The following is a 22,053-nucleotide window of genomic DNA, read 5'->3' on the forward strand; positions in this document are numbered from 1 at the left end:
AGCCACAAAACACACAAAACAAAAATTTTGGAAGTACAAGAAAAAAAGACAAATCTATATTCACAATAGGAAATTGTAGTACATCTCTCTCAGTAACTGATAGATCAAGCAGACAAGAAATCACTAAGGAAACGGATGTTTTGAACCCCAAATTGAACTATTATGATCCAATGGACATATTTAGTACACTGCACTCATCAACTGCACAATACCTATTCTTTTCAAGCACACTGGGACATTGTTAAAAAACTGAGCAAATACTGAACCATAAAAAAAGGTTTAATTAATTTCAAATAGAGAATTTTCACTATAATGACCAGAAATGTAAAATTCCTTTATAAAATATTAGCTAATCCAATCAAGTGGTGTATTAAGAGAGATAATACGTTCAACTAGCATATATGCCAAGAATTCAAAGACGGTTTAACATCAGAAAAATTTATTAATAAAATAGATTTAAGGAGTACAGAAGGCTAGATTAATGGAGTATAAAAGAAAAAATTACATAATTCAGAAAAAGCACTTGGCAAAAGTTCAACACCTATTTATGATAAAATATTTTAGGGCTTTGACTGCTTCTGTTTTGTTGCTTTACTATTCTCACCATGTGGATTCTATCACATATTCCAAGAGGGTAGCCCCACTCCAGCCATGACACATTTCAGGCAGCAGAAAGGAGAGAAGGGAGGAGAATGGCGTGTTCTCTCTCTCTCTATGTGAGGACACTTCTGGAAGTTGTGTGTACTTTAGTTTATATCTCTTTGATCAGAACTAGTCCCAGGGCCACAGTTAGCTGTAAATGTTGCTGAGAATTGTACTCTTTATTTTAGATGGCCAAATTTCAGCTAAAAGCCAGATGATTCTATTAACGCAGGGCAGGAGTCAGCAAACTATGGCTCTCACCTGTATTTGTAAACAAAGTTTTATTGGAACACAGCCACGCTCATTTGTTTACGTACTGTTTATAACTGCTTTCATGCTATAAGCTGAGTTGAGTAGTTACAATGAAGCCTGATAGCCCTATAATATTTGCTATCTGGTCTTTTACAGAAAATTGTTGCCCTCCCCTTGTGTAGAGAAAAGGGGAGAATGTATATTGGGGTCTGTTAGAAGTCTCTGCCACACTGCTATTATGCTACTGTTTAACGTCACCCTGGGTATCCTGGCCAAAGTGCACAAGACAGGAAAAGGCATTGGAGTTGTAAGGATTGGAAAGGAAGAGATAAAACAATATGATCATCTACATGGAAAATCAACACCATCAACAACGAGACCTAATAGGAGGCTTCAGCTGGTGTATGCCAGCTATCACCACAATAATGTATAAAGAACATACAAGAAAAAAATTAAAATTCTTTCCAAATTAATATATAAATTCAATGCAATAAAAGTACAAATTTCAGCTGGATTTTTAAAAGCAGCTCAACAATCTTTTTCAAAAAATTATATAGAGGGCCGGCCCCGTGGCATAGCGGTTAAGTGCGCACGCTCCGCTACTGGCGGCCTGGGTTCGGATCCTGGGCGCGCACCGACGCACCGCTTCTCCGGCCATGCTGAGGCCACGTCCCACATACAGCAACTAGAAGGATGTGCAACTATGACATGGAACTATCTACTGGGGCTTTGGTGAAAAAAAAAAGAGGAGGATTGGCAATAGATGTTAGCTCAGAGCCAGTCTTCCTCAGCAAAAAGAGGAGGCTTAGCATGGATGTTAGCTCAGGGCTGATCTTCCTCACGAAAAAAAAAAAAATATATATATATATAGAAAGACAAAAGACAATTTGGGGGAAAAAGGCAAAAATCGGGAGAAAAGGAAACTCGACTTATCAGATATTAGGATATATTACAAAGCTATATTCATAAAAACAGAATGGTGATGATACAAGAACAGACAAGTAGACCAATGGTATAGATTAGGGGGCTCAGAGACAGAACTATGTACAAATGGGAACTTAATATACAATAAAGGGGACACCTCAAATTGGTGGAGGAAACACATTATTGGGAAAACTGGCTCTGCATATGAAGAAAAAATCCATACCTAACATCACACGCAAAGGTGGATACTGAATCTATTCAAGACCTAAATATAAAAGGTAAAATTCCAGAAGTAATAGGGAGGTAAAAAAAAAAGGAAGGAGAATCTTTTTAGCAAAGGGCACAGAAGAACTTCATTAATAAGACTTCTAAAGCAAGTACCAAAAAGCCAAAATATTTAGTGAAATTGACTGCATGAAAATTAAACATTTCAGCTCAATGACAATGTATCAGTTAGGTTTCCAGCAAGAAACAGATGGCATACTTGAAATGGGTAATTGGAGGAAGTTTTAACAAAGGGACAGTTTACAAAGGTGTGAGCAGGGTTAGGAAGCCACAAGTAACAGGGCAGGAGCCCAGGTGTCCCGGCAATGGGGAGTTGTTAGCTCCTCCAGGAACACATGGAGAGAGAAAGCTGTGTGGATAGTACCCCCACCCCCCATCCCCCAACGAGCTGTGACTTTGTCAGGCTGTTGTGAATTTTGGCTGCAGGAGGCAGCTGCACCCCAACTACTCTGCAGGGAGGGACTGGGGGAGTCAATAGCCTCGCCCCTCTTCTCTCCTTCCCTCTGATATCCTGCTAGTGCTGGAAGCCAGATGGCAAGGGAGCAATTTGATGCAGCCATACAGCTCTGCCTCTAAGGCCACTGGATGTGGAGGGACAAATGGAAGACATCCAGCACAGAAGGAGCCCAGAGACGAAGGAACAGATAGGAAATCAGTCAGAGAAGAAGCAAAGGATATAAACAGTTCACTGAAGAGGAACTCCTGGTGTCTAATGTGCATATGAAGACATACTTATAATCACTAGTAAGAGAGAAACGCAATTAGAACATTAATGAGCCATCTCTTCACAGTCATCTGAATGACAAAAATTAGACAAGAAGTCAAGTGCTGGCAAAGACGTAGGGGAAATGAGAACCTCATGTACTGCTGAGGGGAATATAAATTGGAACAGCCATTCTGCAAGGTATTTAGTGGAATTAAGAATGCATCTATGCCACGATCCCTGCAATCCCACTTCTGGGTATATGTACCAGGGAAATTCGTTCACTGGTACATTATGGGACACACCAAAGATGTTCACAGCAGTGCTGTTTGGGTAGCAGGAACCGGAAGGGGCCTAGGTGCCTGCCGATAGCTTTACGTGATAGGTGTGCCTGGTGGACTGCTGTCCAGCATTTAGAAACAGTGACTATGGTGCAGCCGCTATGAAAACCAGGATGGAGGATCCTCAAAAATTAAAACTAGATCTACTACATGATCCAGCAATCCCACTTCTGGGTATATATCCAAAGGAAATGAAATCAGGATCTTGAAGAGATATCTGCACCACCATGTTCATTGTAGCATTATTCACAATGGCCAAGATATGGAAACAACCTAAGTGTTCATTGATGAATGAATGGATGAAGAAGAAGTGGTATATATATACAATGGACTATTATTCAGCCATGAGAAAGAAGGAAATCCTGCCATTTGCGACAATGTGGATGAACTGGGAGGACATTATGCTAAGTGAAATAAGCCAGACAGAGAAAGAGAAATACTGTATGATCTCACTTATATGTGGAATCTAAAAAAGTTGAACTCATAGAACCAGACAGTAAAGTGATGGTTGCCAGGGGCTGGGGGGGTGGGAGATATTGGTCAAAGGATGCAAAGTTTCAGTTTTAAGATGAATAGCTTCTGGGGATCTAATGAACAGCATGGTGATTATAGTTGATAATACTGTATGGTGTACTTGAAATTTGCTAAGAGAGTAGATCTTAAGTGTTCTCACCACACACACAAAATGGTAACCATGTGAGGTGATGGATGTGTTAATTAGCTTGCCTGCAGGAATCATTTCACAATGTGTATATATATAAAATCACCATGTCGTACACCTTAAAAAAATCATGTTGTACAACCTAAATGTATGCAATTTTTATTTGTCAATCATACCTCAGCAAAGCTGGGAACAAATCAATTAAAGTGTATTGCACAGGAAAAAACAGTGACTACATGTACACACAGCAATATGGAGAGACCTAAAATCTGCATTGAATGAAAAAAGTAAAAAAGAGAACGCAGTCTAGAACACAATAAGGTTGATAAACATCAACAGCTTACATGCACAACAGCGCTACATAAATTTCAAGGATCCATACATTTTCAAGGACATGTCAAACCCATTCAAGTGGTTGCTTAAGGAGGGGAGAATGGGAGGTGCAACCAGGGTGAAGGTGAAACATCAAAATGAGAGAAGGACCTTGAACAGACTGAAGCTGAGAGCGTGCCTTGAACTGAGTGGGAGAAACTCAAACCTCACCTCTGGTCCAGAAGGAAAAATTTGCATGTACATCTCTACCTCCACATTGCTGGGATCCTCCTGGGGAGAGATGAGACACAGTCCACCAGAGACTGGTGGGCCCAGACAAGGAGGGAAACCATCCTCTGGACTAGCCTGAGGTTGATCCAGAGCGAGAAATAAGAATAAAATTATTAGAAAGGAGGAGGGCAGTTTTTAAAAACGTGCAGACTTTAGGTGTCTCCTATTTCTACACAATGGAGGCTACACAGCCTCACCTGTGAAAAGTTTTTTTCAGACAACCTTGAACCTCAATCTGCTTAAGCTTCTAGTGCTAACTGCCAGTTTATAGGAAATTCAGTGGAGAGGGGAACACGCACACAGGCGTGCATTCTGTCAAATCCAGAAGGTGGAAGATTTTTTTTTTTTTTTGTGAGGAGGATCAGCCCTGAGCTAACATCCACGCCAATCCTCCTCTTTTTTTTGCTGAGGAAGACCAGCCCTGAGCTAACATCCGTTGCCAATCTTCCTCCTTTTTTTCTCTTTTTCTCCCCAAAGCCCCAGTAGATAGTTGTATGTCGTAGTTGCACATCCTGCTAGTTGCTGTATGTGGGACGCGGCCTCAGCATGGCTGGACAAGCAGTGCGTTGGTGCGTGCCTGGGATCTGAGCCGCGGCCGCCAGTAGCGGAGCGTGGGCACTTAACCGCTAAGCCACGGGGCCGGCCGCCAGAAGGTGGAAGATTTTAAAGAGCCAATTTCTGGTTTATTCAACAAATAAATGACACGAAAAAAAAACAGGGAGGAATTGTTATGGATTAAAAGAGCCTTTAGAGACACATCCAGTACATGCAACGTGGGAACTTTGGATGCTGATTTGAACAAACCAATTGTAAAGAGACACTATGGGAAAATCAGGTAAATTTGAATACTAACTGGATAAGGCATTATTGTGAATTATTTTTGGTATGATAATAGTATTGTGGTTAAGTTAAAAACAGAAGATTCTGTATTTTAGAGATACATGCTGAAATAGTTACAGGTAAAATTATATGTCTGAGATTTACTCTGAAATAATTCAGCAGGGCAGTAGGGGAGGTGGGATGGGTGTAGAAGAAACAAAACTGTTCGTATGTTGATAATTGTTGAAGCGAGTGAAGGGTACGTGGGTGTTCATCACACTATTCTCTCAGCTCTTGTACATATGTTATTCACTAGAGCTGAACCAGAAAATGCAGGGCCTAAAGATAGGACTTAATGGAAATATAAGAGACAATAGATTTTTTATAAGTGCAATACAGGGAAATAATATTTTGCTTCTACAGGAAAGATTGACAGATTTGACTTCACTAAAATTAGAAACAGGCGATGGACTTGGACGAAATATTTGCAGCGTTTATAACAAGTAATTAATACCCAGAATACAAAGAACAAATGCAACCCAACAGAGAAACAGGAGATTATAGTAAACATTTGTCATTTCTGTTTTAGGGAATCTCTCATTATGTGCACACCAAGGGGCACAAGTAGCCAAAGGCACCGTGTTGTCGGTCTCGCCTCCCTGGTGTAGCCGGGGGTGGGATGTACTTTAGATGTTGCCCACAGGACCCTGTCTCCCAGAACGTTGAGTCTGGAGTGTGTGATGCAAATTTATGGTAATAGTTGGAGGGGGTGGGAATCATGCTTAAGGTCTTTAAGAAATTAAGTAAAATATTCAAGCTGCAAAATAATATATACAATATAATCCCCTCTGTGTAGCACCACCCCATACACGATTGCTATATATTTCCTTAACTCACACCAATGGTTGTTGATTTTCTCTCACATATTCATCCTCTCTCCCTCCATGGATTCAAGACTTTCGCATCAAAAATTCCCCACTTGACCCCCTAACTCCTCTCCAGCCACTGTCCTCTCTCCCCCTTTATTGCCTCAAGTTAACTGTGCTTTGGGGAATAAAAGGAGGGGCTGTGGCCTGGATTTATGGGGAGGAAGACCAAGGAGGGCTGCGGTATTGTGGAGGAGTTACAAGCTTGTCAGAGGTATTGAAGGGAGAGGCAGGGTGCCAAAGGCTGGAAAACTCAGGAATATTCCGGTTATAGCCTGATGCATGCGTGAGTGTGTGTGTGTGAGAGACAGAGTGCGTGTGTGTGCGTGTGTGTGTGTGAGAGAGAGTGCGTGTGTGTGTGTGTGCGCCTGCATGCTGGGAAGGAGAGTAAGAGGAAAGGAAGCCATGTCTCTGGAGTTTTTGGGTCCCCCCCCAGCTCTCTGGAGGGCCAACTTAGCCATTCCTGCCCCTCAAGGTAGCCCCTAAGAGGACTATCTCCCAGTGCTCACTCTCGCCTATGTGAGGTGACACAGGGCGTGGCTCCTGACTACAGGCCAGACTGGTCTCAGCTCTGTTCAACAGCCATGTGGAGGTGGTGTGATGTTTCTTGGCAGTAGGGCAAACCAGTTGGCTCAAGTGATTCTCCTGTAAAACTCTATGGTCTCACCGTGAGTCAGAATCGCACAGGACGCCTGTCTTAGTTTGAGTATTTCCCAAAAGCAGAGCCTGAGAGAAAGGCTTGAGGGGGGGAGTTTTCTTGGGAGCTGATTCCAGGAAGCAGGAGTGAAGGAGGGGGGCGTGAGTGGGGAAGGGGAAAGTCCAGTAGGGAGCTTGCCAAGGTTGCTGCACACTTCGGGGGCTCACCAGTATCTTCTAAGTGTACAGAACAGTCGACCTAAAGGAGGGGTGGCTGGAGCGCTTCTCCACAGCTCCCATTCCCCGTGGCTCTTAACTCCCCAGCAGTTCCGGGCTGGACTTGCGCTGGCTGGGCTGGCTCCTAGTGGCGCTAGAGAAGATGCTGGGGTGGAAAGTATGGCTCATGCTTGAGGTGGGACGCTGTCAGCAGGAGGAGCTGTCTGAGCTCGCATGGAACTGTCCACCTCTGTTGTGGCTGAAATTGGAGATAGTCAAGGGCATGTGTTTGGGTGGGGTCTGCTACAAGCCCCATACCCAAACTCCAGAAAGAAGAATGAGGATGCACAATAGCACCCAATGCAGAAAGCGTCTAGGAATGAACTTAAGAAATGTGCAAGATGTGTATGAAAACAGCTGTAAAACTCTAATGAAAGTGATACAAAGTCTTGAATACAGCCAACTTATTATTGGCTGGGGAGTCTCAATAGTGCAATGATTTCAGTTTTCCCTAGATTAATGTATAAATTCGAGGTTATCCAAATCAAAATTCCTATGCAATGCTTTTTTTTTTTTTTTTTTAATTTGACAACATGAGTCTAAATTTATCTGGAAGAAGAATGTGTGAGAATAGCTAGCAGAAAAATTTTAAAAGAACAACCATTAGGGTACTTATCCTATCAGATATTAAAATGTACTATAAAGTAAGTAATTAAAACACACTTGAGGCCAGCCCGGTGGCGTAGCAGTTAAGTTCGTGTGTTCTGCTTCAGCGGTCCAGGGTTCGCCAGTTCGGATCCTGGGCGCAGACCAACTCACTGCTCATCAAGCCACGCTGAGGAGGCGGCCCATGTAGAACAGCTACAACTCTACAACTATGATGTACAACTAGGTACTGGGGCTTTGGGGAGGAAAAAAAAAAAAACAAAAAAAGAAAAAGAGAAAGATTGGTAACAGATGTTAGTGCAGGGACAATCTTCCTAAAAAAAAAAAACGTGAGAAATCATTAAAAAAAAAAAACAACACTTGGCACTGGCATAGGAATGGACAGATGAATCAATGACATGGAATAGACTCCAGAAATGGATCCAGGGAATTAGTTGGGGCTGTTTTGGTTGTAAGTGACAGAAATCCAATGGGAACCAGCTTAAGCAAAGAAGGGAGTTTATCAGAAGGGCTGTGGAATATCTTGTGGGATCTCTGGGCAGGGGTGTAGCTGGGCCTTGTGAATCAAAATGGGGACTAGTTCTCTGTAGGGGACCCAGGAAGATCCCTCTGGATCACCTCTACTACTTTCAGAGCATCTACCTCATTCCCCTCTCTTATTCAGACCGGCTTCTCTGCTCTTCAGTTCACATCCTTACAACACTCCTGAGATTTATACCTTGCATTATTAATCCCCCATTTTTCTTTCCCCCCAGACTCCCAGGGAAGATACTGATTGGCTCTCTTTGGGTCCGCTGACTAACACTGTGCCAATAAACTGGAGCCGAGGGCAGAGTCATGTCATGGTGGCTGCTGTGGTGACCACATAGAAAGGGGGGAGAGTGTTCACAGAAATATGGTGATTGGGGGTTGGAGGTGGGGGAGGGCAAACCACACAATAGGAAGAACAGATATCTATTACACCCAAGTACATATAGGAATTTAGTAGATAATTGTGACTTAATAATAAGAAATATATATAGTGGTCTCTGTCCCCAGTTCCTGACACAGAGCTCCTAAAAACCTTGTAATTTCTTGAGTGATGGGAGTGATAGGAGCATCTTACACAGAGCTCCTAAATCCTTTGGCTTTTCCTTGGTGAGAACAGCATCTTTTGTCCTAATGAGGTGACTCTGGATGGGCTCCTGGATAGCTTCAGGATGGGGGCTTGTCACCAGAAAGACCAAGCCGTGATTAGAAGCTTGGAACTTCCAGCCCCGGCCCTCATCTTCCATGGATGGGAGATGGGGTGGAGATTGAGTTAATAATCCATCATGCCTATGTAGTGAAGCCTCCATAAAAATCCCTAAACTGTAGGATTCGGAGAGCTTCTGGGTTGGTAAACACATCCACGTGCCAGGAGAGTGGTGTACCCTAACTCCACAGGAACAGGTGCTCCTGCACTTGGGACCTTTCTAGACCTCACCTTATGTATCTTCTTCATCCGGCTGTTTATCTGTCACCTTTATCATTTCCTTTATAATAAATGTAAGTAAGTGTTTCCCTGAGTTCTGTGAGCCTTTATGGCAAATTACTGAATTTGAGAAGGGATTGTGGGAACACTTGACTTATAGCTGGTTGGTCGGATGTACAGGTGACAACCTGGGAGTTGTGATGGCATCTGAAGTGGGGGGCAATTTTGTGACACTGAGCCCTTAACCTGTGGGGTCTGCACTAATGCCAGGTAATCAGTGTCATAATTGAATTGTAGGACACTGAGTTGGTGTCTACAGAGTTGGAGAATTGGTTGGTGTGGGAAAAAACCCCACACATTTGGTGTCAGAAATGTTGTGAATAGAGGAAACAAGAGTTTTCCTTTAATAACTAAGGAGGAGCTTCAAATCAGAGGAGAAAAGATGCAGTAAATGGTCGTGGGACCGTTGCTATCCAATTCACTGACCTCATCACTTTAAAAAAATATTTGATGATGGAAATAGTTTTTCTTTCTTTCTTTTTTTTTTTGAGGAAGATTGGCCCTGAGCCAACATCTGTTGCCAGTCTTCCTCTTTTTGCTTGAGGAAGATTGTCCCTGAGCTAACATCTGTGCCAATCTTCCTCTTTTTGCTTGAGGAAGATTGTCCCTGAGCTAACACCTGTGCCAATCTTCCTCTATTTTGTATGTGGGTCTCCGCCACAGCATGGCTTGATGAACAGTGTGTGTGTGTGTGCCCGGGATCCAGGCCTGCGAACCCCCGGGCCGCTGAAGTGGAGCGCGCGAGCTTAACCACTATGCTACTGGGCTGGTCCTGGAAATAATTTACTTCTTATGTTCTATCTTTTCCAATTCTGAATGCCTGGAATGCTGCTTCTCAAAAACAGGTTCAAGTGTTTCATTTCATGCTAAATGAAAAAATAGTAGAATTGGTACAGAGGAGCTATGGCTGCCCCTCTTTTAAAAAGAGGTGAAGTAAACTTCCAATTTCTGAGCTTAAAACCTTTTCTATGGAATAAAAACCCGAGAGCTTCTTCCCTTCCCTGAAGTCACATGTTTCACCATAAATAAACTCTTTTGAAATAACCATGGAATGCATTCCACCTGTCTGGTGGAAAATCCTGTGGCTAACATCTCAACGTCCCTAAATGACTCACCAAGCCTGACCGTTCAATGATGTGTTGCTATCAATTGGTTTCCCTAAAGACCTTTCACCAAATACAGGACCTTCAGCACAGCACATACCTGTAGCATAGTTCATTCTATATTCAGACTTTTCAATTATAGTGCTTATGTTGCCATTTTGGTCAGGATAATAATAACAGGTGTAAATAGCTCTCTTTCTGTAACCTAAAACCAACTGAAAAGGAAAGTAGACACCAAGATACCAAAATACTTCAAACTCAAGGCAAATGTATTTAGTTCCTTTTCATGCAGCTCATAATAACAAGGTATCTATGCACTTGCTGTTTCTTTTCTGAATCTCAGGTGTGGGACAGCCTTGGAGGATCCACTCAACCTCCCATGGTGGGACATCTTGCAAGAATGTTGCTGAGTATCTTATGTAGGGGGCGATTAGCCAAGTGAGGAGTGTGCTGGGAGAACTGAATGTCTATTGTCTCTTCCATGGTCATCAAGCTCATGTTAGGGCCATCTTAGTTAACCCATGTCAACACATGCCTATAGAACGCCCTTCTGCTCTGCCACTGCAGTGAGGAAGGCTCAGGAGAAGATGAGGAGGAGACACTCAATGTCTCATGGAGTGGAGAGGCTCCTGGTTGGAAAAAACAACTGACATGTTCTGATGAAAGATGGATTGGGAAAAAACCTACCCAGGAACAATGGAAGTAGAATTGCCCTCCTTAGGATGCCGTACCAAGCAAAAAGTCTCTGAAAAATCCCTCGGTCACTGGAACATTCTTCTTCAAGAATGATGCCACCTGTTCAGTTTTTCTTTTGACTTCAGTAGGTATCTGGTTGCTCTTAGGGATTTTTAGTGGTTCCTTGGCTTTCTTCACATCCTTCTCTACTCACTGCCAGTCAACTCTGATGCACCCAGTATGGTTTGCAAACTAAAGGAGAAAAAAATCTCTCTCTCACAGCTGTTGTAGCCAACTCTCCAACCTCCTGGAAAATTAAACCCACATGCCATCCAGGGACACCTCTCATCAATGGGGGGATCACCACGCTAGACTGTTCTGCAGAGGGCCCAGCTTCCTGCATGAACATAACTGCTTTTTAGCAAATTCTACAAGGTCCATTGGTTCAAAAGTTTTCTTGACTAGACACGGCCATTTGGGTGAACTTGTCTCTCAAGGACATCAAAGGGGCTGGTGTGGCCCTTTCACACTTCCATGACAGTGAGTGCCATGTTCTCACTGCCCTTCTCAGTGAGCTTGAAGTAATTATAATTAAAATTATAGTTATAATCCTTTTATGCCCTGAATTCCCTTGCCCCTCTTTCCCTCTGTCTCTCTCGCCAGGTAAAACCCCAATCCTGGTTAGATTCTTGTTTTCTCTTACTCTATTCCTGCCCCTGAGCAGCTGAGGATGGCAACACCATAGGAAGCAACACCAATTACAACAAAACATTGCCACGTGATGGCCTGTCTGACTTTAAAATTGCGACCAGTTTCAAGTGAATCCTCAGCACTGCCCGGCATTCCTGCAGATTCTGTTCATCAATCCCCTCTCCATCTCTCCAAAATCGTTACTTTCTCCTCTCTTGATCCTTCCTCACTTTCAGCCCATGACCCTGCTTCCTATTTCACTGAGAAAATGGCAGCAATCTGACGAGAGCTCCCTCTCTTGCTCTGTCGGGGAGACCCCTGGATGTTCAGGTGTCACCTCTCCTGTGTGGACACATGGGGATTTCACTGCCCAGCCCCGTTTGCAGGTAGGTTGGGGCAATGGGACTGGATTCTGGCCTGCACTACTTCTGAAGTGGTGTGCATCGAGACCTGGCCATCACGTGTCATACCTGGTCCTTCTCATTCTTTCTCTTTGCTCCTCAGCTGGCCACATGGGAGGGAACCTGAGGAAGGCTCTGAGGAGGCCCTAATGGACAGCAGAGCCGAGGAGGGAAGGAGCCTGGATCCCTGAGTCACTTCAGTGAGGAAACTTGTCCTGCTTGGACTGTGATGTGAGTGAGAAACACGCTCTGTGGTGTTAAACCACCAAGATTTGGTGGTGTTACTGCAGCTAAGTGGAGTCATTCACTTTCCCATCTTCGAGTATACCAAGCTACCCTGCTTCCATCCATAGCCATGCACCTCACCTTCCATCCTGCTACAGGCGCCTGCTCTCTGCTCCTGTCATAGGCCGCGGAGCCCACACCCACCCACTTATTCCCGCTGACCGCTCCTCCGCACGCACAAGTTCCCTCTCCCTGCTGACCCGTTCCTGGGAGCTTACAAACAGGCCTCTCCACTCCCTTCTTAGACGCCCACTCTGTCCGACACGTACCACTTCTGCCACCTCCCTGCTTCCTAGCTTCCTTTTAGAGCAAAACTTTTTAAGAGCTGCCCTTTGCATTGTCTTCACTTCCTCACTTGCTATTCTTTTTTTTTTTGTTTAATTAAAAATTAATATTATGAGGTATTTCAAATCTACCAAAAAAGTAGAGAAAAAGATTTAAAAACCCCCCAAACTCACAACCCCTGTGCCCAGCATCTAGCTTTCATAAGCCTTACTATGTGACCATATGTATTTTTAGAGATACACACACACTTAAAGCCACCAGCGTACCCCTTTTCAATCCCACCCTGTCCCTTTCTCTCCCTAGGTAACAACCACCCTGAAGTTAATGATTGTGGTTCTCAAGTTTTTGTGTTTCAATTTACGTAGCTGCCCATTACCAATGACTAGCATTATTTTGTGTGTTTCTGCACTTTAAATAAATGATATCCTCCTTATAAATCATTCTACAAATTGCTTTTATTCACCAACATTTTGTTTGTGAGATTTATCCATGTGAATGTATGTAGCTATATCTTCACTTTCGTATCAAACCACAACAGTGCTCGGTTGTTTGACTATACTATATCCCCACCCTCCCCCCCGCACCTCAGTTTTCCTTCTGATGCTCATTTAGGTTGTTTTCAATGTTTTGCCATTACAAATTACTCAAGATTTCTATTTCTTATGAACTTCTGGAAAGTTATATTTTTTCTAGAAATTTGTTTATTCTGTTTACATTTTCAAATATATTGGCCCAAGGTTGTTTACAGTATTTTATTTTCTTTCTAATTTCTGCTGTATCTGGAGTTATGTCATATTTTTAATTCCATTTTTTTTTTCTTGATCAGTGTTTTCAGATAACGTCAATTTCAAAGAAACAACTTTTGGCTTTGCTGATATTCTCTATTGTGTCTTTGTTTTCTATTTAATTAATCTTAGTTCTCAGCTTTCCTATCTCCCTTCTGCTTTTTTTGGGCTAGTCTGTTCTTTTCCTAACCTTTAAAGAAGGCTCTTTAGTCTTTATGCTTTTCTAATATAAAGATGTGTGAATATAAATTTTCTCCTGTGTCCTACTTTTGCTGCATCCTACAAGTTTTGATGTGTGATACTTGCAATATTGTTCAATTCTAAATATTTAAAATTTTTTGTTATGATTTTTTTCTGTGATCTATAAGACGTTAGATCTGAGTTTTTAAATTTCCAAATGCAAGGAATGTTTAAATGTCTCTGCTTGTTGATGGCATCTTACTAATTGCATTTTAGTCAGAGATCTGTATGATATTCCTTCCTTGAAATTTGTTGAGACTTGCCTTATAGCGTGTTACTTGGTCAATTTAGTATATAATCCAAGTGTGCTTGAGTAGACTATGTAAGCTTTAATTATTTGGAGCAGGGTTTTATATATGTCATTAAATCAAGTTTTTAAATTGGGTTTCTCAAGTCTTCCTTCTTTGCTATATTTTGTTTTGGTGGGGGTTGACCTATCACTGATGGCGAGAGGCATGTTGAAATCTTCCACCATGATGGTAGATTTGTCAATTTCTCTCCGTAGTTCCATCAAGTTTTCCCTTTATATTTGTTGAGGTTATTTCATTGAGTTCATATAATTTTACAATTGTTATATTTTCCAGGTGATTGAATGTTATAATTTTGTAATAAGCCCTTCTATCCCTAAAATGCCTTTTCTGTGGGTCCAGCACCACTGACCAATATATCACTCCGAGAGCTTGGATGCAGGCTTGGGAGCAGCAGCCAGGCCTGGCGATGATGTCCAGGTGGAATGGGAACACAGGGCGGAGAGAACATGGCGGGGAAGAAGGGAACACGGTATGGAGGTTGGACTTGATGTGCTGGATGAGATGAAGGATGTCAGCCCTCAAATCGTTGACCATTTCTCACATCCTGGCATGTGCGATGCCAGGCCATAGTAGGTGATCCATTTTCTGCTCTTACTGGGGGACAACAGCCACTTTGTGTTAGGCGTCCGGCTGGGGCAGCAGGACCTGGAGAGAGCAGGCACACAAGGAAAGGATTACCGGAGGGCATGGCCTCTTCCTGTAGTAGTCAGAACTCCCTGTTTGGAAGTAACAGAAACAAAAAGGAGAATTTATCGACTCATAAAACCAAACCTTGCAAAGGACTGGGTGGAGCTGATCTTTGAGACTCCCGGGAGGAGCCCGAGTGCAGTCCGGGCTTGCTCTGTCTTTCTCCACGCGTAGGCACCCTTCTCGCAGACCCACTTCTCCCTGAGGCCATAACCACAGCTGCTGGGAATTCTGTTTTAACGTCTTCAAGTCTCCAAAAGGGACTTCCAATACAAGCACGTCTGCATAAACTCTTTGCTTGAAAATCATGTAAAAGTGATAAAGAGAATGAAAAAACCATGGAAAATTCCATTTTCAAAGAAACTTCAAAATCCCAGCTGTGAATTGGTGGAAACCGTGATTAGGAGAAAGAGAAGTAGGAAACACTGCAAGAGGGTGACGGGGCTGCAGCTTTCTGAAAGTCTGAAACGCTTCCTGAAGGGGACAGGACCATCCTAGTGTATCTCCGGGGTACAGCAAGAAGCGGGAACCGGAGGCAGCAGGGCTGTGGGCATTGTTCTCTTCCCTGTCTGTTCACAGAAGCAGAGGGGTTGGGGCCCCACAAAGAATCCCACAATTGAGCCTTATCTAGAAGAAGCAGCCGAGGAGAGAGCCTTTGGGTGTGATGCTGGGAAGGCCACTGTGCAAATAGTTGGCCCAGGAAAATCTGTCCCATTCAATGGTGAGTCTAAAAAAGTAACTAGCACAGCACTAAGATATACCAAAAGGAAAAAATGTGGAAAACGGCAGTAAAATTCACCAACAGATGAAGAATACTCACCAGAAAAAAATTTTGCCATGGAGCAGTTGAATACTGTGACTAAACATTTTGCCATGAATTAAAAAGATTAATTAAGCAATCATCCTGATGAAGGAAGATAATAAGGCAGAAATGCAAGAGCTGAGAAAAGAGATCCTGGGACAACAGGAGATGAAAGGAGGGCTGGCTGAATTTCAGAAAGAAATGGAAGAAAAACATCAGACACTTTAGAGAAATGACAATGAAATTGAAAGGAGCATCAAGCAGAACAGACAGTGTGAACAACACTATAAAGAACATAAGGATAGAAATAAGAAAGTCAGCAAATGAAGTGGAAATAAAGGTAGAGCTAAAAAGAATAGGAGAGAAATTATACATACACATGACATGCAAAGGAGATCCAATATATGCATAGTTGGAATCTCTGAAGAAGAAAAACCAAAACAATTCATAGAACATATGTTTTTTTTTTTAAGGAAGATTGGTCTTGAGCTACATCTGTTGCCAATCTTCCTCCTTTTTTCCTTTTTTCTCCCCAAAGCCCCAGTAGATAGTTGTATGTCATAGTTGTACATCCTTCTAGTTACTGTACGTGGGATGCCACCTCAGCATGGCCTGATGAGCGGTGTGTAGCTCTGTGGCCAGGATCTGAACAGGTGAACCCCAGGGCAGCCAAAGCAGAGTGCGAGAACTTAACTGCTATGCCACCAGGCCGGCCCCTTGAACATACATTTAATAATTTTATTTATTTATTTTTCCCCCAAAGCCCCAGTAGATAGTTGTATGTCATAGCTGCACATCCTTCTAGTTGCTGTACGTGGGATGCGGCCTCAGCATGGCTGGAGAAGCAGTGTGTCGGTGAGCGCCCAGGATCCGAACCCGGGCCGCCAGCAGCGGAACGCGCGCACTTAACTGCTAAGCCGCGGGGCCGGCCCTGAACATACATTTAAATATACAATTCAAGAAAGTTTTCCTGAGACAAAAGAGACTTGAATCTGTATCTTGAAAGAGAAAACTACATGCCAGGGAAAACTGATTAAGTTATTGAATTTTAAAAATAAAGAATTTTTTGAGCAGCTAGGAAAAAGCTCAAGTCACCTATAAGGGGGTAAAGGTCAAGCTAGTCTTGGTTGTCTACAGACCCACATCAAATGCCAGAGGAGAGGGTGCAAGATGCTCAAGGAACAGAAACATGAGTCAGGATTTTATAAAAAACCACAGATAGTTTTCCCTCCTTCTTCTCCCCTCCTCCTGGCAACCACCGATCTTTTTACCATCTCAACAGTTTTTCTTTTTCCAAAATATCATATAGTTGGAATCACATAGTATGTGGCCTTTTCAGATTGACTTCTTTCACTTAGCAATATGCATTTAAGTTTCGTCCATTTATTTTCACGGCTTGATAGCTTATTTCTTTTTATTTATTTATTTACTATTTATTTATTTTTGCTGAGGAAGATTTGCCCTGAGCTAACATCCGCTGCCAATCTTCCTCTTTTTGTAATTTTATTTATTTATTTACTTTCCCCCAAAGCCCCAGTAGATAGTTGTATGTCATAGCTGCACCTCCTTCTAGTTGCTGTATGTGGGACGCGGCCTCAGCATGGCTGGAGAAGCGGTGCGTCGGTGCGCGCCCGGGATCCGAACCTGGGCCGCCAGCAGCGGAGTGCACGCACTTAACTGCTAAGCCACGGGGCTGGCCCGTATCTTCCTCTTTTTGAATGTGAGCTGTGATCATAGCACGGCCACTGAAAGACGAGTGATGTAGGTCTGCGCCCAGGAACCGAATGTGGGCTGACGAATTGGAGCATACTGACCTTAACCACTAGGCAATCTGGGCTGGTCCACTCATTTCTTTTTTTTTTTTTTTTTAAACTTTTTTATTTATTTATTTTTCGCCCCAAAGCTCCAGTAGATAGTTGTATGTCATAGCTGCACATCCTTCCAGCCGCTGTATGTGGGACTCAGCCCCAGCATGGCTGGAGAAGCGGTGCGTCGGTGCGCGCCCGGGATCCGAACCTGGGCCGCCAGCAGCGGAGTGCACGCACTTAACTGCTAAGCCACGGGGCTGGCCCGTATCTTCCTCTTTTTGAATGTGAGCTGTGATCATAGCACGGCCACTGAAAGACGAGTGATGTAGGTCTGCGCCCAGGAACCGAATGTGGGCTGACGAATTGGAGCATACTGACCTTAACCACTAGGCAATCTGGGCTGGTCCACTCATTTCTTTTTTTTTTTTTTTTAAACTTTTTTATTTATTTATTTTTCGCCCCAAAGCTCCAGTAGATAGTTGTATGTCATAGCTGCACATCCTTCCAGCCGCTGTATGTGGGACTCAGCCCCAGCATGGCTGGAGAAGCGGTGCGTCGGTGCGCGCCCGGGATCCGAACCCCGGGCCGCCAGCAGCAGAGCGCGAGCACCCAACCGCTAAGCCACGGGGACACTCATTTCTTTTTATTATTGAACAATATTCCATTGCATGGAAACACCACAGTTTCCTTATCCATTCACATGTCACAGTCTCAATTTCCAGTTCAATGAAACCAATTGTATTTCTTCATGGAAGCATTTTGCCCTTGGGAATTAAAATCTCTAAAGTTGATAGAACAGAGGCCAAACACAAGTGAATTATTAAATGTAGTAGGGAGAGGAACCTCTCAATTTCTGGGCTTGTGAATTCTGGCTATGGGAAGAGCTGTTCAAAATCTATAGAGCATCCTGTAGGATGGCTCCCCAGTCTTACAGGGTGTTGTCTTCCAGCTGGCACAGTTATGGAGTGTTGACTAAGTCATTCCACTATTATATCAGGCAACGAGGTACATGGAAAGGTCAGTGAATTCCATGGGCTTGCCCCCAATGCTGTACTTCCTTTGCTGTAAAATGAGCTGCTTGCTCAGGAGTACAGTATGTTGTGTATATACCAAGATGGTCAATGAGGCTTTCTGAAAGTCCATGCATGGAGGACAGTGCTGGCAGAAACACTGCAAAGACTGAAGGCAAATCTGTATGCTGAATAATGACTAAATATATATGCTGCTCCCTCCATGATGTACAATGCCATTAACCTGCTAAATTGCTGCTAGATGGGTGACTGACTGGTCTTCTCCTACACCCATCCCCAAGGTCCAGCCTTTGTATTCTTTACTTTACATTATGCTAGGAAAGTTTTGGTATCATCTAAATCTCAACCAGTACAGACTACCACTGAAGCCAGATTTCAATCAAGCAACCAAGAGCTGCATTCAGTTACTTTGACTAACCCAGCGAATCCAGAATCTCTAGGAAGTACCCTCACTCAATACCCGTAACTAGGTGGCACACAGGCCTGTCTCTCTAATTCAATGGCTCAAAATGGGTAGTGGTTAAAGTCTCATCTGCATTGTCAAGGGCAACCCAGCCAGATCATGTGCATGGAATCCTGACCTTGATCAGACCAGGGACAGCTTCATAGTCAGAGCTGCTGTGGCTGTGGGTCACCCCAGAGTGCCTCAAGGTGGCCATAGGCAGACCTCCACAGTGGGAGGAGTATACCTTGGATGCCAAGAGAGGCCTGGATGAGGGGAGGACAGCCAGGTATGTGTCTCTCAGGGAGAGTGGGGAGGACTATTGTGGACTGCAGAGTTCTCTTGGCCCATTGTGGACATTTATGACCAGAGACATTGAGACTGGCTTCCCTGGGCTCAAGATACCAAACGTCAATATTACAACCATCAGTGAGAGTGTTATCACTGTTTTTTGGAGGGGGGGCGGTTTGGGGCGATAAAGGCAGAGAAAGGACAATTTACTCATAGAGGCCAGCCTACACCTGTGTACAAATACAGAAATCTCCAAATGGCAGGCTTTGCTTGTACAAAAAGCAAATCTTTATGTTGGCCATTAGAACCTATGCTTATAAACTTTGTATTAAACTCTTGTTATGGGCTGAATTGTGTCCCCCCCAAATTTATATGTTGAGGTCCTAACCCCCAGTACCTCAGAATGTGACCATATTTGGAGATAGGGTCTCCAAAGAGGTAATTAAGTTCAAGTGAGGTAATTAGGGTGGGCCCTGAGCCGATATGACTGAGAAGGGGAAAACTGGACACAGACACATAGAGCGAAGACAATGTGAAGACATAGGGAGAAGATGGCCATCTACAAGCCAAGCAGAGGCCTGGAACAAATCCTTCCCTTACCGCCCTCAGAAGGAACCAACCCTGTCAGTGACACCTTTGTCTCAGACTTCCAGCCTCCAGGACCGTGAGAAAATAAATGCCTGTCCCTTAAGCCCCCAAGTCTGTGGTACTTTGTTATGGCAGTCTGAGCAAATGAAGACAGCTCTCTTCCTGTGTGCATGCAAGGAAAAAAAAAAAAAAAGGTCACCTCTGAAAATCTGTAATGCCAGAAAATAACCAAAATCACCAATAAAAATTTCTCTCCATACAAATGAGGATTCTTAAGGAATAAACTCCCAAGTGTAAGGAAAGCGTCCTGCAAGATTTGTACTAATGAATTCCAGTTTTGGAATCCCAACTTGACTCGTTAAATTCCTCAATTGCAATATGTCAGCGCTGGCAAGGAAAGCCAGTATTAAATAATATCAGCGCTTTGAACAGCGACACCATTCAGAGTGTTAACAACGAAGTTGGCCCGGGTCTCCTTTCAGGACTCTCTCTGGCCCACCCCTGCAGTTTCTAGGCCACACAGCAGAGGAAATTCCTTCTTTCCTCCAATCTAAGCTCCCATCCTCATAGCGATCCGCATTCCATCAGCCAGAAGGCAGAGGAGGGCCTTTGCCACCAAACAAGCTTTCGTTGTATTTTTAGTGGTTTGTTTTGCTGTAGAGAAATTCCTGGGGCGAAGAGAGCAGAAGTTCAACAGGCAGCTTTTAACTTTGGTTTGGATTCTGTGGTCCGCCTCCCCCCGCTGAGCTGCGGTTGAAGGCTTTATTGCCGGGGTGACCATTCTGTCCTCCCACCAGCTTCCACAGCAGGGCTGTGCTTTCTGCTTTTATGGAGGAAAAGAGAACAACTTGCAAACCTAAAATACAAAATCCGTTTTTTAAAATTCAGCCCAATTTGCAATAACATTTTTTGATCTGACAACTGGAGTCCTTTTTCTTGGATATCGTTTAGAAACATAATAAAGATATTCCAATGTCCCTTAACAAGAGGGTGTTTCTCAACTGAACAACATGGTTTGTTGTTCAAAGGAGGCGCTAAATCCTTAGGCAAACAGATCATTTAGGTACACTGACTAATTGTGTTTTTATTGCAAACATTTAAGGACCTCATAAAACAGAGGGTCAGGTTCCCACTGGCGGAATAAAAACTTAGGTTTGTTTCAGGAACAAATGATCTCTTCAGTATCAGCACTTTCTTGATTTGGGGGTGCAGGGAGCACGTTTAAAAACCAATTAACCTGTTATAAACACATAAAACATAAATTCCACATCAGAGGCACAAGCTACACAGATAGACATTGGTTTCCAGTGTAGAAGTTTGTATTTTTCGTGAAGTAATTAGCTGTATGTTCAAGAAAAAAGTCATTTCCTCAAATCAAGACTTTTGATGTTGCCATTTGCCCATCAGAAGTAGACTGATTCGATTCCATACGTGGAATCTAAAAGACACAAAAACAAAACCAAAAAACCGAGCTCATAGACACAGAGGACAGATTGGTGTTTGCCAGAGGCGGGGGTAGGGGTTGGGGAAAATGGGTCAAGGGGTCGGAAGGTACCAGTTATAAAAAAAAGTCATGAGGATGTAATGTACGGCATGGTGACAATAGTTAACAATACTGTATTTCATATTTGAAAGTTGCTAAGAGGGTAGATATTAAAGGTTCTGATCACAAGAAAAAAATTTGTAACTATGTACAGCGACAGATGTTAACCAGACTTATTGTGGTGATCATTTTGCAAGATATGCAAATATTGAATCATTATGTTGTCCATCTGAAACTAATGTGTTATATGTCAATTATACCTCAATAAAAAAAAAGTTAAGACAAATGCACAAATAACTAAACCAAGGCAGAATGTGATAAACTTCATAGGAGAGAGAAAATGTTACAGAGGTTTATAGAAGGAATTCAAATACAGTCATGCATCTTAAGTTTAAATACATTTATTTTGAAGCTTAAAAAAAAAGACTTTTGAAAGACTCTGGACACCAGCTGTTGGTGAAGAGGACCAGGCCACCGACCACAAGCAACCGGGGGATCCCCAGGGAGGACCTGAGGGTAGAGGAGGACGCCCCGCGGTGGGTGTACGGTGCTGGGACTGAGGGGGCAGGACCCCCACCTGGCATAGGTGTGAATGAGAAGCAGCAAAGATGTGGCAAGAAGCAGCAGAGCAGCCCAGCTGGCAGCCACACCGCCCACACGGGGCAGGAGAAGCAGGAAGACGAGTTGTCCAGGACAGTGAGTGTGCGAGTGCGGCCTCCCGGCCAAGAAAAGGGCAAGATCAAGAGAAAACACCTCCTGCTCTGTTAATGCTCTACCACCTCCGGACTCCAAGTCTATGGGGTGTGTGGTTCCATCCTGAGGGTGTGTTAATACGAGGGAATCCAGGTATCAAATCAATACGCCTTTACTGAGGCTTTGCTCTCTGCTAAATTACATGT

General features: G+C 43.4%; 1 protein-coding gene and 1 pseudogene across 1 annotated transcript in view; both read right to left on the reverse strand.

Annotated features, from left to right (window-relative positions):
* The window catches only part of ACADVL (acyl-CoA dehydrogenase very long chain), a 187,069-nt gene that overhangs the window by 43,525 nt on the left and 121,491 nt on the right, over positions 1-22,053 (reverse strand). The window lies entirely within an intron of this gene.
* On the reverse strand, positions 11,008-11,467 carry LOC131417003 (FUN14 domain-containing protein 2-like; annotated as a pseudogene).

Source organism: Diceros bicornis, chromosome 18 (assembly GCF_020826845.1).
Source record: "Diceros bicornis minor isolate mBicDic1 chromosome 18, mDicBic1.mat.cur, whole genome shotgun sequence".
Taxonomy (NCBI): Eukaryota; Metazoa; Chordata; class Mammalia; order Perissodactyla; family Rhinocerotidae; genus Diceros; species Diceros bicornis.